General features: G+C 41.3%; 1 protein-coding gene across 2 annotated transcripts in view; it reads right to left on the reverse strand.

The window, feature by feature from the left end:
- The window catches only part of LOC119777761 (pro-neuregulin-3, membrane-bound isoform), a 625,184-nt gene that overhangs the window by 46,187 nt on the left and 563,735 nt on the right, over positions 1-15,262 (reverse strand). The window lies entirely within an intron of this gene.

A 15,262-nucleotide genomic window follows, 5' to 3' on the forward strand; every position in this document is an offset into this window, starting at 1 on the left:
AATTTGCATAGGCGAACAGGATCGGCTGGCTCCACTTCGCAAAAAACAACATATTTGTGAATAAAGGTTTTGAATTTTAATTACTGGACATGTTGAGCTTAAAAACATTTTAGTGACCATTAGCGACAAAAAAAATATTTTTGTCCTGCCCTCACTCTTATCTTAGCAGGTAGATAACCATCATTTCCAATAACCACACTGTAAGCCTTTTCTTTGGATTTATTGGCTGGAATGGATGGATGAATGAATGAATGGTAAAAACTGCAACAAAGAAATAATGTGCATAAGTCTTTGTGTAAACAGAACGCTTCCAAATAATCAGACACAATCCTCCTAAATAATAAACTCAACATATTCCCTTAATATGTACAGAAACACATAATGACACAAACAACATGTTAACATTAGCCGCTAGCTAGCGGTATCGCTAACGGCTAGTTAGCGCGTATGCTAGTGTCTTTAAACTTCTCTTCTCGGTGACCTTTCTTGCAATAAACCTCCAAACACAACATGAAACATAGTACTATATGTACATAAACAAAATACACATCAACTTTACATGCAGTACTGGCCATAAACGCAGCACTGAGAGAACAGATTTAGCTATGCAGTGTTTACTCGTTAAACAGGAAGACACCAACTGCTCAACTTCCAGTGCTTTCAAAATAAGACTATATCAAATATTATACATAAGAAAGCTTATAGTATATAACTTAGAAACAATACGCAAATATGAGCAATGGCTTCCTAAGGAGCCAGAGCATTTTATTTACCGGTACATTTTTTTGACACAATTTAAGACCCCCCTTAGATTTAGCTTTTGAGGCTTTCAGGGGGTCTCATGGGTTAATCGGGGGGGTCGAGCCCCCCCGGACCCCCCCGTATTTCGCACTCTGATTATATCACTACTTGTTTGGTTCTGTGATCCAACTAGCTTTGTTTAAAAAAGTAAATAGCGTAACTAAACTGATTTAATAAAGGTTTAAAAAAAACAGTTTGTGATCTTTGATACCTAAGATCTATTTTAAAATCAGTTAAGTTCCATGCCATAAGCCATGATATTATTTTTATTTTATATTATTATTTAAATTTTTTTCCAAACTCTAAAGGCTGCAGGCCCTTTCCACAACACTCCAAAATAAACACATCACAGGGACATGTGATGCCCAAATGAGGCTCCACTAACTCCCAGCTTAATTCAATAGAATAGATTAGAATAGAACTTTATTGATCTCACAATGGAGAAATTCACTCTTATAAACAAACAAAAGGTGTACAAAGGAGGAAAAGGTGTATAAAGTATATATAGTGCATCCTGATATATACAGTGGATGGTAAAAAATAAAGGAGAGATTTAAGGTATTTATAATGTATAGTATCTTATGTACAATAAGTGGTGGCAGGAAAAGCGCGGTTCTTGGTTTCTTAAATAGATAAATAGCCTAAGTTATTACAGTGTTATTGTACCCGGCTATTTTGCAGGGCATTTAAAGTCTGATGGCAGCATGGATGATTGGCCTGTGCTAGCGCTGCTTTTTACACATGTGGTGTATGTATGTTATTAAAGGAGCTGTTCAGATCCTCTACAGCCTGGTGCAGAGGGTGAAATATGTTATCCATGATGGATGTAAGCTTGGACAACACCTCTTCAGTTGACGTAGAAGTTCCAAAAGAGGCGACATTGGAGCGAACAGAGACAACATGGCTAAATGGTCTCCATTCTTCAACCTTTGTTTAAGTTTAACTGATAAAAATCTATTTTCGAAAAAAGATTGCTGCAAAACAGACTGTGTGCAACTTCCTCTCTAAGTTACAGGAACAACTTGGAGCCAGAGGTCCAGACTTTGTTAAACAAAGGACACATGGTGCCTCCCGCCTTGGCCTTCTGAACACAAACCCACAGAGAACACTAACCTTTCCTAAACTTAGTAGAGATGTCTGCTTTCCCAAAAAAGAGAACAACAGAGGTAATTGGTCTGGCAAATTTAGGCAAATCCTTTCAAGCTAAACAATTTAGTTTTATTATGATTTCTGATCATTTCATCATCAAACTGGCATCTCTAAAATGTCCTTAGGTGCGGACGTGTGTGAGCATGGTTGCACGTTTAGTGTCTCTGTGTTGCCCTGCAACAGACTGGCGACCAGTCCATGGTGTACCCCACCTCTCGCCCATAGGCACCAGGAGATAGGCACCAGCTCCACTATGACCTTGATGGAATAAATGGGAGAAGACGGATGGATGTTTTATTTACCTCTTGAGTATGCATTCTAAATTGTTTTGAGCACATTCTAATTTCTCTAAATTATTTCAAATTAGTCTTCATTCTAAACCCTACAAAATAAACCTGGCTTCTTATGCATAAAATTTATGCCCAAGTCTGCAATTTTTTTAGTAATAAAGGTTAATAAAGGTTTTCAACCATATTCATTTGTTATCCTATTTTACATTATAGGTAATTGAGTTATTTGAATTTCACTTGCTTAGCACACAGTTTTTAGCTGAAATATATTTGACTTGGAGTTGCAAAAGTTTTGCAAAAAAAAAATCCGATATTTTAAATAGAACTTGTTGAGAATGTATTCAGTATGTTAACTGACAGAGTTAAATGACAATAATTTGAGCTGGAATCACTCGTTCAATTGTTGTCCTGCACTGTACGATTTTTTGCCCTATTCGCGCCAATTCTCCTGTGGTGCAAGAATTTTTTAATCAGACTGACTTTCGGCCTGATCATGCATCCTGTAGTGTACAGGGGGTAACAAGGGGCGATCAGCCTCTCATGACCACCTCCCAATCAGGAATCGTAAGGTCAGGAGAAAATCAATCATGTTTGAAATTCAGTCGGCCATCGGAAGGTGGTCGCGGGCAAATCGCTCAGTGGACAAACAAGGATTCTTCTTCGTCTTCCCCTCAGACCAAAACTCAGAAGCATGCGAGTGAAATGGAGTTCTATCTGTAAAATTGACAGACCGTAGTAGCCACGTTTGCTCAGCCATGTCTTTGTCTAATTACGTCTACAACTTTTCTTTTTAGGGCTTTCGGTAAAAATTGCTAAGGTAGCGCATTTCACGCTAGTGAGCTTCATAATCCTCTTCTACTCGTTTGGCTTCCGGATGGATGAGTGTGAGTAGCGCCATCTCACTGCAGAGCTGAGTCCCACTTGGTTTTTAGATTTACAGTGGGAGCAGGTAGATCGCATCAGAGCGTCGGGTCGCACAGTGTAAGAACATCCATCGTGAGCTGTCAACTTTTAAACCCTGTGGTTTCGTTGTGCAGTGTCAGCTGTATCTGCGTGCAACTATTGAAAAAAAATCGTACAGTGTATGCCCGGATTAAAACACAACCAACTGGGCATGAGCTCTAGGAAAACATAACACTTAAAGGCTGCGTCTCAATTCGCAGGCTGCGTACTTCCGAGGACGCAGCCTACCTAGCCTCCGGAGGACCCAGACTCGGTAGGCTGCTCCGGAGGATCCTCAGCCGTTGGTAAATGGGACGGTCTAGCCTTTGGAGCACTTCCTGGTTGCGACACGACGTCATCACGTTTACCCCAAACACAGCGCGAAACTAAATCCGACAGCTCGAGAAATACGGAAAGAAACAACAAAAAAATAGATATGGAAATTTTTATTTTTTTTTATTTACTTGTTATTGGAGGAGGAGAGTCGGCTTTGACGGCTTCGGCGGCAGCAAAACCTGCGACGGATTTTTCTCAGGCTGGCAGAGCGCAGTGGTGAGGTAAGATCTACCTGCTATTATTCTAACCCACAGGGGCCTGCTAATGATCAGAATATACCAGCTATTAAATAAACGCTTGTCAGCAGATTGATGAATAGGTTTAAATATCAAGTTTTATATTTATTTGTAAGTTTGCGATTGATTTATTTGTAACTTTAGTAATTTGAATTGAATAGTTAAATGTGTACAAACCCTGTAAATAACTGACTTAAATCACTACTTTCACCATTACTAATGTTGTGTTGAGAAGCCAAACTGTTGAGAAATAAATAATTTTTGTCTAAATTGTTATCCCCTTACTGCCTGATTTTATTTGCAATTATATATATATATATATAAACATAATACAGGAAAAAAAAAATCTAAATATAAAAACGAAAAAACTAAGTTAAATAGTGGATCTAGATGAAGTAAAATTTAATTTCTAATAAATCATGTAATAAAGATAAGGAAAAAAAGATAGATGACTGAATAAAAATAAATATTTTTGTCTTTTTTTTTCTACAGGTCATAACAGCCCCAGAGGATGAAGAGCAGGACTACATGCCAGAGGATGAGGAGGGGGAGAAGGTGTAGGAGGCAGTCAGTGGTGCTCACTGGAGGGACCAGCTGTCTGCTGAGGTGTCTGCCCTGGAGGAGGGTCTACCTGACCACCGTTACATTTAGATGGCAAGTAGAATCACTTTTTAGCTGTTCTCATTTCAGGGTTATAAAAACAGTTTTAGTAAAGTCATTATTTTCTGCGTCTTTTTGAACATTTTTAGTAACATGGCAGCCATTGATTGGATCAGCAGTGGAGAGAGGCACCCCCATCCCCCCGATGATGTCCCACTCGCAGTCAGAAGACTCCAAGCTCATCTGTGTGGCATCCCATCCAGTCCAGCAGCACCACCAGGGACTCCTGCTCAGTGACAATTGTATATATATGTTCTTTAGTAATATTTACTGTATATCTTCTGTAAATAGTTGTAGTAGTTAATTTTAAAATCTAATGTCAATAGTTAAAAATGTTTAATAGTTTATTGTAAATACTTGCTTCTCTAAAAATAAACTGTCACTGAGAAGTTGTTCTAAGTTTGCTTAAATTACAAAGAAGTGATGAAACAGATAATGTAAAAAGGTTAAAAGACTTTAAGAACACACCGACAGCAATAACTTTTATAAACAATTTAATAATTTCATTTAATAACAGCAACACAGAACTTCAACTTGTTAAAAAAAAAACACCAAAAAAATATGTCCACATCTGTCCACCATCCTCTCCAATAAATAAAATAATCTGTCCATCCTTTCCCGCCTCCCTCTGCCATCTGATATCCTATGGAGAGATATTTGTGCCATCGGTTTGAGCGCGCAGGAACCAATCCGAGCGCGCAGTGAGACAACACGCGCGCGCGCAAAACCGGTCTGGCGCGCGCTCAACTCTGAAAAACCCTCTCAACACACTGTTTCACTCAGTGAACCATACTTGAACCTGAAATATCCTCCTTATTTTTCTTTTAAAACAGCAAATTTAAATCCATGTCAATAGCAGGTAAAAGAGATGGATGAGGCAATGATCTAATAACTGTTTTACTGAAGTTTATTTGAGATAATTCAAGATATTTTATAGTACTATCTTAGGAATGTTGACAAAATAACTGTAAGAGTAGTTTGATTTTCCTGATTGTGTTTTTATTTATTTATTTATTTTTTTTTCATCTAACCGGATGTAGTATTTGGAACGAATGCTTACATATTAATGAACTGTAAAACATATGAACCTGAAAGGGAAAAATTGAGAAGAGTAGTTGAAATGACAGGCCAAGAATGGAGTCTTAAAGGATTATTGGGAAATAAAGGAAATATAAAGGATGTTTATAGATTAAGGAAAGCATTATTTAGTTATCATCAGAATGCAAAATTAAAAAATAGAATTTAATAGATGTAAAACATCAGCTGTGCTGCTTCTATCAACACCCTTCTATCAACACCCTTGTTTATAGATGTTGGAGATCGGCCTGTTTTCCAGTGTGGTCCTGTTTCTCTGACCGTGACTGAGTGGATGTGCTTTCTTCGTCCTCTGGCATGGGAGCTGCCTTGGAGCTCGTCTGCCTGGCTGTGTGTTTCCTGGACGGGGCCGCCTTTTACAGCTGCTTTTTGTATCTCTGCTTCTGTCTCCTTGAACCCCAGTCGGCCTCGGCAGATGGCCGCTCACACTGAGCCTGGTTCTGCTGGAGGTTTCTTCCTGTTAAAAGGGAGTTTTTCCTCTCCACTGTCGCTACAAGCATGCTTAGTGTGGGGGATTGTATTTGAGTCAATGAGTCAATGCAATCAACTGGTTTTCCTTAGATAGAAAACTTTGTATCAATTTGATCTGGTTGAACTGTAAAGTGCCTTGAGATGACATGTGTTGTGAATTTGGCGCTATATAAATAAACTGAATTGAATTGAATTGAATTAAAACAATGTTGCTACACACTCATGAACAATAGGTGGCGGTATGCACCTTGAAGTTGCTTGCGAACCGCCATGATAGAAAAGAAGAAGAAGGAAGGAATGCTTTCATTGGATGAAAAGAAGCTGAGTGTGATTGGCTGATGGTATGGTTCATTTACATACATTGCTGAAGTTGCGAGCGCAGAGAGTCGAGCGAGCGGAGAAACAGCCGAGCGCACAGCTGGTGTTGAGCGCGGAGAGAGAGCAGGAGAGCAAGCGCGAGCAGAGACGGATTCGAGCACGCGCAGAGATGAAACTGAGCGCGAGAACAGTGTGTTGAGAGGGTTTTTCAGAGTTGAGCGCGCGCCAGACCGGTTTTGCGCGCGCGCGTGTTGTCTCACTGCGCGCTCGGATTGGTTCCTGCGCGCTCAAACCGATGGCACAAATATCTCTCCATAATATCCTCCCTGATTAAATCCACCAACTCGTCACTCCTTCTTCTCTTCCTCCTTTCCCTCCTCTCTCATCCTCATTCTCTTCCTCATCTTCACCCTGATGCTGCTCAGCCTCTGCAGCACCTGGCCCTGGTGTGTCCTCAGGGATAGAGGCAATTAGGACAGGTGGGGCATTAGGGGGCCTCTGTCCTAATACCTCATCCATGAGGACAAACCAGGGCCAGGTGGCAGCAGTAGGGTTCCCACTGAACCGCTGCCCTGGATCTTTGCATTCCTAAAGTAGAGGAAAACTATTTGTATCAACATTTGCTATTTTCTGTAGTGTTTCTTTAAAGCTAGAAAAAAAGGAATGTTTCATGATTTGGATGGATTGATGAAATTCTACAGAAAAAGACTTTGGAATGGTAACCTGGAGATTACTTTTTCAAGCTTACTCAAAGTGGAAATTAACATGAATATAATAAATGAAAGATGTAATTTCCCTACACACACACATACATATATTTATATATGTGTGTGTGTGTGTGTTTCATTACATTATCCAAACCTGAACATACTTTGTATTTTTTATTTTTTTTTAAGTTGTCCCACACAAGGATCACTTCTATCACAAATATGAGATTTACAAAAAGTGGCATCTGAGCATCATTTGATGTGATCAAAAGATTATATTTGTACGTTGGTGTTTGAACAGGACTTCTTTTAACTTGTGTGACTTTTACATAGAAATGCAACATGTAGATGGAATTCTGCCTCAACTCTTCCCTCCATCCGACTGCAGCAGTATTTTTGGCCCCGATGATGAAGTGGTCATTTTATCCACTCCTCTGTCTGCTCCCTGGAACAAAATGACATGTAAAGCATATTTCTGTTACGTCAACAGGCAAAATAACTGTTCTGTATAATTATGCCTGTATTGTTCTTCAAGCGAATTATACTTTAAACCTTATTATACTGTACTGTAAATAAACTATACGTTATTGAGTATTAAAACAAAACGTTTGCAGTATTAACAGCCCAGTACAGCTGGACTAATGTTATTTCTTCAGCTGCATTAACCTTTAACAGCTCTAATCCTTTGTAATAAACTGATTGGGAATAAAATGATCTGATTGGTGAGGGATACGGCTATCAGTACAGTAAGATGTAGGTTAAAATAAAAAATAGTGACATTTGTATGAAGGCTTTTAATTGTTGATGAGCATCACGTATCAACAGGTTAGCTCTTAGCTTTAGCTTTAGCTGCTCCTACACATTCCGGTGGCTCTGTTACCGTCATGTATTTTAATAGATGTTCATTAGAAAAAAAAAAAAAAAAAACTACTTACATTTAAAGGTGTTCTCCGCACTACTGTCGGCGCTGCTGCTGCTTTCGGTTGTCCGTAACTTGAAGAAAATCCGACTTTCTTCTTCTTCTTCAACTACAAAAAACAAAACAAAAAAGAAGCGCGCAAAGCACCTCGGGAAATCTAGTGGGAGGCGAGGCCACTAAGAACGGTAGCGATGCATCCTCAGAATTCGGGGAAAAGGAGGACGCATTTTAAGGCTGCATTTTAAGCGTCCTCAGAATTTTTGCCAAATGGGACGGCCTCCACGCAGCGTTGTGACGTCACCGACCTCAAAATGCGTACTACCAAGTACGCAGCCTGCGAATTGAGACGCAGCCAAAAAGCTTATTGATCAAAACATATAAAGTCAGAACATCATTTAATCTCACAGCACAAGAGAGAACTGAACCCACTTTAAGGAAAATATTCAGTATAAAATCCTTATCTGAGAGGAGCCCCAACGTAAAGTCAAATAACACAAAAGTGATTACAACAAATCTAAACCTCTTTAAGAAAGAAATCTTATCATTATGTATCAAATGTAATATAGATCTTTTTGTGACATTTAAATCCGGACTGTTTTTACCAAGTCACCCAATCGGGCATAAGAGGTATAAGAGGAAGCCGAGCTCCTGACTGCTCATTTGTTGGTTGTGTTGCAGTGATGTAAACCTCCTGTTCCACTACATTCCAGAAATGCTGTATTGAACAGAAATTCTATGACTGTTGAGACAAATTTTGTACAATGAACTTAATGTCAAGTTCATGAAATCAGTTTGAGATCATTTTAGGTGTTCAAAATGGATAATCATCCTGATCGAAGTAGCCTTAAATAACACAAATACATCCATCGATCTTACTTAACATCAGTGGAACAGGGTAGTAATATAGAAGTAACAAGCATCAATTGGAGAAGCAGTTGCCTTTGTTTCATCTTGACTCAGTTTGGCCATTTATTTAAATTCTGAAATAATTCTGTTGACTTGCTCTCCTATTCTTAGTTAATATCCTTAACCTTTCGTGGGGTCTCCAGTGAAGGAAAGTATCTTCCTTTCCTGCTCTGTCCGTTCGGACAACCCTTAGCCTTATGGATATCATTACGCGACAGAAATCCAGGCATGAATGTTGCTAGTCAAACTGGGACTAAATCCTTCTGGAAAAGAATCATAAAAAAAACAAAATTTACACAGATGTATAAAAACAACCAAAGCTCCCAGTTATAAAATCCAAAATATATGAAGATTTGTACACTGGCATGTGTCACATAGCGTACATGTTAAAAAATACTTTTGACAGTACTTTTGCTCAATTCCGTAAGGTAGGCTGTGCCTGCCAATTTTGTGACGCGAAAGACTGTAGACAATTGTATAGCTTCTAGTGGTGGATGGGGACATCAGAAGGTCTCTAAGCTAGATAAACAGGCTAAAGGAAGACCCCTGCTTCTTCTTCTTCCTAGCTCTTTCCTTACTGTTAGCACTATCTGGACAACACTTACTATTGCTGCTTTGGCTTGGTGACCTTGCAGATTTTATGTCTCTGTGGAAGGAGCCTTTTTTTTCTCTGGTCCTTTCTTCTACCTACTTTACTTTTGTTGCAGTTACAACTTCAGGATGTTTCATCTTTGCACTCAAGATTTTCTGCTCTGAGACCCAATTTAGCTTTGTTTGTATGTAGCCTGAGGCAGTGGCAGGAGAAAGGCCGCAGATCGATCAGAGGGTTGTCTTCCAGGCTAAAAGACTGCACACTGAGCTTTTCCATGTTAGCTGTGCCAGAAAGACAGGCCTTTGGAAATGGTATCTGCTCAGGTCAATAATGACTTCCCAAGGACGTAACAGTCTGATATCAGACAAGATAAGGCCGTTCTTAGCAGTGGTTCATGGTGGCTCACTCAGAGTTCATTCTATCTAGGGTGACAGAGCAGACTTTAATAATATGTTAATCATCATTTAAGAATACCCTTTAATTAGTTAGATTTGATTAAATAATCATGAAATTACTGTGATTACTATTGATTTAACATCTTAGTGAGTAGATGCAATATGCTCATTCAGTGTATAATTGAAGCGCTAATTTGGGGATTCTGATGATGCATATATTTTCATAACATATTCCCCAAGTTCCTTTCACAATTTAGATTGTGATAAAGAGAATTTATCCTTTAGACAGATTTGTAGATTGATTTGAGACTGAAAAATGATACATTTGAATGAATACTGGAATACTCCTTTTGCATACTGATGCTACTCATGAATCCATAAGCTGTAGTAGTGAGATTTTTTCCATTGTCTCCACTCAGGAATCTGGCTTTTCCCTTTTTGTCCATCATTTACATAGACATACACATTAAGATTGAAGCTAACATAAATGCAAATGTTTCTATTTTTTAGGCAAACAGGGGTGTGTTTTCACTGTTTTTAAATAAAAATTCTACTATTAAATGTTAAATGATATAAAGGATGTGAACTAATATGTACTGTATAACTAACAGAGGGACTACATTCTGTTATTTTTCTACTGTTCTCTGTTCGAAACAGTCACAATAATAATTGAACTTCATTGAGCTCACATTGGAGAAATTAAATTCTGTATTTGACCCATCACCTTGGGGGCAGTGGGCTGCCACTGTCAGGCCCCTTGGGAGCAGTCAGGGGCTAGGGGTCTTACTCAAGGACCCAGAGTGCAGGCTGTGGGGAACTAACTGGGTACTTGCAACCTTCTCAGAGCACAACGCACTGCTCTAACAACTAGGCCAATATTCCGACAACACTCCCACTAATTGCCGTTCCTTATATTGACCTCAAAGGGATCTACAGATAATGTTAACAAAAGACTTTATTTTAGAATTGTTTAATACAGTAAAAACACTGTAACTGTTTTTACTGTAAGCTGGTCAACCACAAGGGGAAGTTTGTCTTTGCCTGTTCAGGTTGTTAACTGAAAAAGAAGCAGATTCAGCTTCTAGAGACAATTGGTCACTGTTAAAAGATAATCAGACGTGGGTGTAGTTTTATTAAACCTAATAATATCTACCACAGTACTATTCTATTTAATAAACGTCATGAACACTACAAACTACAAATTTAAACACAGGATACATGAAAGAACCAGAAAATAAATCAATAAGTCCTTGAGGAAAAGTCTTTGAAAATAGTCAGTTATTTCGTCTGCCTTCAGTAATGCGCTGACTAATGTCCCCTAGATCAGCAGCAAAGGTCAAAAACTGCATATAAATGTGCAGTGGTAGTCTATGATAACATTCAAATCAATAAAGCTTTGCTTCATTTGCTTTAAACAATTACCAATAAAACACAATACATTTGATGTGACAGCTTGGACATGGATATGGAACCAAGAGGTGATGAGTTAGCGTCTGTTGACAAGCTAACTGTAACAGTGGGGATGAGCTAAGGGGTCGGAGGAATTGGGCACTATACTGTAGCTAGTCTCTTGTAAGCTTGTAGCAGGACAATAGCCAACAGCCTGGGAATCATAATATGTTGGGTCACACCCAGACTTAGTCATCAACAACTCCTTAGGGTAACAAACTAGCTAGCCTTCACGATATAGCCAACCACAGTTGCATGCATGGTGCACAATGTTACCGACCATGTCGCAGAGAATCACTTTAACATGAAACTCGTGAAAAAACACAAGGAGAAACGGAAAAGGAAGAAAAGAAAAGCACACAGCAAGACACAACTTAGCAGTGAAACTCAACTCAACTCAACTTTATTGTCAAATGTGCTACATGTAACATACAACACAGATGAAATTTCCATCCCCTCAACCCCACGGTGCATAATAAAATATAAAAATATATATACAGGTGCTGGTCATAAAATTAGAATATCATGAAAAAGTTGATTGATTTCAGTAATTCCATTTAAAAAGTGAAACTTGTATATTATATTCATACATTACATACAAACTCATATATTTCAGATGTTTATTTTGTTTAATTTTGATGATTACAAATGACAACAAATGAAAATCTCAAATTCATCATATCAGAAAATTAGAATATTGTGAAAAGGTTCAAACTTGATGGCCCCTGGTGCCACACTCTAATCAGCTAATTAACTCAAACCACCTGCAAAAGCCTTTAAATGGTCTTTCAGTCTAGTTCTATAGGCTACACAATCATGGGGAAGACTGCTGACTTGACAGTTGTCCAAAAGACGACCATCGACACCTTGCACAAGGAGGGCAAGACACAAAAGGTCATCGCTAAAGAGGCTGGCTGTTCACAGAGCTCAGTGTCCAAGCACATTAATAGAGAGGCGAAGGGAAGGAAAAGATGTGGTCGAAAAAAGTGTACAAGCAAGAGAGATAACCGCACCCTGGAGAGGATTGTGAAACAAAACCCCTTCAAAAATGTGGGGGAGATTCACAAAGAGTGGACTGCAGCTGGAGTGAGTGCTTCAAGAACCACCACACACAGACGTATGAAAGACATGGGTTTCTGCTGTCGCATTCCTTGTGTCAAGCCACTCTTGAACCACAGACAGCGTCAGAAGCGTCTTGCCTGGGCTAAAGAGAAACAGGACTGGACTGCTGGTGAGTGGTCCAAAGTCATGTTCTCTGATGAAAGTAAATTTTGCATTTCCTTTGGAAATCAAGGTCCCAGAGTCTGGAGGAAAAGAAGAGAGGCACTTCATCCACGTTGCTTGAAGTCCAGTGTAAAGTTTCCACAGTCAGTGATGGTTTGGGGTGCCATGTCATCTGCTGGTGTTGGTCCATTGTGTTTTCTGAGGTCCAGGGTCAACGCAGCCACATACCAGGAAGTTTTAGAGCACTTCATGCTTCCTGCAGCTGACCAACTTTTTGGAGATGCAGATTTCATTTTCCAACAGGACTTGGCACCTGCACACAGTGCCAAAGCTACCAGTACCTGGTTGAAGGACCATGGTATCCCTGTTCTTAATTGGCCAGCAAACTCTCCTGACCTTAACCCCATAGAAAATCTATGGGGTATTGTGAAGAAGAAGATGCAATACACCAGACCCAACAATTCAGAAGAGCTAAAAGCCACTATTAGAGCAACCTGGGCTATCATAACACCTGAGCAGTGCCACAGACTGATCGACTCCATGCCACGCTGCATTGCTGCAGTAATACAGGCCAAAGGAGGCCCAACTAAATACTGAGTGCTGTACATGCTCATACTTTTCATGTTCATACTTTTCAGTTGGCCAACATTTCTATAAATCCTTTGTTTTTATTGGTCTTCAGTAATATTCTAATTTTCTGATATGATGAATTTGAGATTTTCATTTGTTGTCATTTGTAATCATCAAAATTAAACAAAATAAACATCTGAAATATATGAGTTTGTATGTAATGTATGAATATAATATACAAGTTTCACTTTTTAAATGGAATTACTGAAATCAATCTACTTTTTCATGATATTCTAATTTTATGACCAGCACCTGTATATTAAATGAGCCATAGCACGAAAATAAAAACCTAAGATATAAAATAAATATTAAAATATTAAATATGTAAACAGTAGTGTGAATGGTGCAAATAGTGCATAGAGTAGCAGTCCTGGGGAGAGTAGTGGAAAATAGTAGAGGATGGGGATATTGGGGGGTCAGGGGGGGGCGAAGGGGGGCAGGGCAGGGAGGGAATTGAGCATCCTCACTGCCTGATGGAAGAAGCTGTCTCTGAGCCTACTGGTTCTGGCCCGGAGACTCTTCAGCCTCCTCCCGGACGGCAGCAAGGTGAAGACATTGTGGGCGGGGTGGGTGGGGTCACCTGCGATCCTGGTGGCTCTGCCGGTGAGGCGGGAGTGATAAATGTCCAATAGAGAGGGGAGGGGGACACCGAGGATCTTCCCAGCTGCTTTCATGGTGCGCTGCAGTGTCTTGCGGTAGGCTGCAGTGCAGGCTCCGTACCACACGGTGATGCTGCTGGTCAGGATGCTCTCGATGGTGCCCTTGTAGAAGGAGTGCAGGATGGGGGACGGGGCTCTTGCTCTCCTCAGTTTCCGCAGGAAGTAGAGTCTCTGTTGGGCTTTCTTTCCCAGGGACGCGGTGTTGGTGTCCCAGGACAGGTCTTGAGAGATGTGGACACCCAGGAACTTGGTGCTGCTCACCTGCTCCACTTCAGCACCGTTGATGATCAGGGGAGCGTGCTGGGCAGGCCTTCTCCTGAAGTCCACCACAATCTCCTTTGTCTTCTCTACGTTCAGATGGAGATGGTTTTCCTGGCACCACGTGGCCAGGCGGCTCACCTCACTCCTGTAGTTTGTCTCATTGTTGTTGTTGATGAGACCCACCACAGTTGTTTCGTCTGCGAATTTGATGAAGATGTTGGAGCTGAGTGTTGGAGTGCAGTCGTGGGTCAGCAGAGTGAAGAGGAGGGGGCTCAGCACACATCCTTGGGGGGCCCCCGTGTTCAGTGTGATGGTGCTGGAGGTGTTGCTGCCGACCCGGACAGCCTGTGGTCTCCCCGTCAGGAAGTCCAGCAGCCAGTTGCAGAGGGAGGTGTTGAGTCCCAGCTGGACCAGTTTGCCGATGAGCTGCTGGGGGACGATGGTATTGAATGCTGAGCTGAAATCGATAAACAGCATTCTGACATGTGAGTCCCTGGTCTCCAGGTGGGTGAGGGCTGAGTGGAGGGCGGTGGAGATGGCGTCATCGGTCGAGCGGTTGGACCGATATGCAAACTGGTAGGGGTCCAGATTGGGGGGGAGGGCAGACTTGATGTGTTGCATGACTAGCCGCTCGAAGCACTTCATGATGATGGGGGTGAGTGCGACAGGGCGATAGTCGTTGTGGCAGGTGGGGGGCGACTTTTTCGGTACCGGGATGATGGTGGTGGCTTTGAGGCACGTCGGGACGACAGCTTGTCTCAGCGAGATGTTAAAGATGTCAGTGAAGACATCCGTGAGCTCTGCAGCACAGTCTCTGAGGACGCGACCAGGAATCCCGTCGGGACCCGGGGCTTTCCTGGCATTGATCCTCCTGAGGGTTCTCCTCACGCAGTCCGAAGAAAGTGACAGCACCTGGTCGCCGGGGTGCGGAGGGATCCTTCGTGCTGGGGTGCTGTTGTCTACCTCAAAGCGAGCGAAGAAGTCGTTCAGCTGGTTCAGCAGGGAGGGGGAGTTGTCACAGGTCTGCGGTGGGGGCTTGTAGTCCGTGATGGTCTTGATGCCCCGCCACAGGTTTCTGGAGTCTCTGCTGTCCCTGAAGTGGTCGGCGATCCTCCTGGAGTGCTGCCTCTTGGCCTCTCTGATCCCCCGTGACAGGTTGGCCCTGGCTGTCCTCAGGCCTGCCTCGTCCCCAGCCCTGAAGGCAGCGTTCCGGGCCTTCAGG

The sequence above is a fragment of the Cyprinodon tularosa genome, unplaced genomic scaffold (genome assembly GCF_016077235.1).
Source record: "Cyprinodon tularosa strain WSP-4 unplaced genomic scaffold, ASM1607723v1 ctg127, whole genome shotgun sequence".
Taxonomy (NCBI): Eukaryota; Metazoa; Chordata; class Actinopteri; order Cyprinodontiformes; family Cyprinodontidae; genus Cyprinodon; species Cyprinodon tularosa.